Below are 882 nucleotides of genomic sequence, written 5' to 3'. Positions count from 1 at the left end.
TGGTTAATGTTTTTTTTTTTTTCCTTACTGCAATAAGGTTTTTATTTGTTATAATTTTTATTCTGCAACAACAATAACATAAAGTGCAGTAATATATATACTTTTTAATTGTAGTTTTTTTATTTAAATGATGAAATATTGTTTATGATAAAATTTATTAGAAGGTATAAAATAATATTTAAGTGTGATTTATTTAAATATTTTCGATCTATTAATTAATCTTATTAATAATTACTAATTAAATTTATTCTAACATAAAATTATATTTAAGTGATTTATTTAAATATTTTGGATATGTTTATATAAATGAAAAATGTTATAAATGTATATTATATCTTAAGAAGATATCATTAAGACTTAAATATAAATAAGTAAAAATACAGTTAGGTTGATAATGTTATATGAATTTGAGTGTTGTAAGTCGTCTGCTTGTTAAGATTTCATTTGGGATGGTTTTCTTATTGCTTCTTAAAACATCTTTTTAGTATAAAATTTTTAATTTTTAAAGCAGAAAGCTATTTTAAGAAATAATAAAAAAAAAGTGTAAAACAATACACATAAAAAATTGCAAAGCACCAAAATGTAAGAAAAAATTTTGTATTAAAATCTGCTTTAAGAAATAACAATAAAATCATTCCAAACGAAACCTTAACAAGCATTCGACTTACAACACTCAAATTCATATAACATTATCGACCTAACTGTATTTTTATATTTAAGTCTTAATGATATCTTCTTAAGATATAATATACATTTACAATGTTTTTCATTTATATAAACATATCCAAAATATTTAAATAAATCACGTAAATATAATTTTATGCTATAATAAATTTAATTAATAATTATTAATAAGATTAATTAATTGATTCAAAATGTTTA

The sequence above is a fragment of the Dendrobium catenatum genome, unplaced genomic scaffold (assembly GCF_001605985.2).
Source record: "Dendrobium catenatum unplaced genomic scaffold, ASM160598v2 fragScaff_scaffold_370, whole genome shotgun sequence".
Taxonomy (NCBI): Eukaryota; Viridiplantae; Streptophyta; class Magnoliopsida; order Asparagales; family Orchidaceae; genus Dendrobium; species Dendrobium catenatum.
This window is presented reverse-complemented; position numbering follows the sequence as displayed.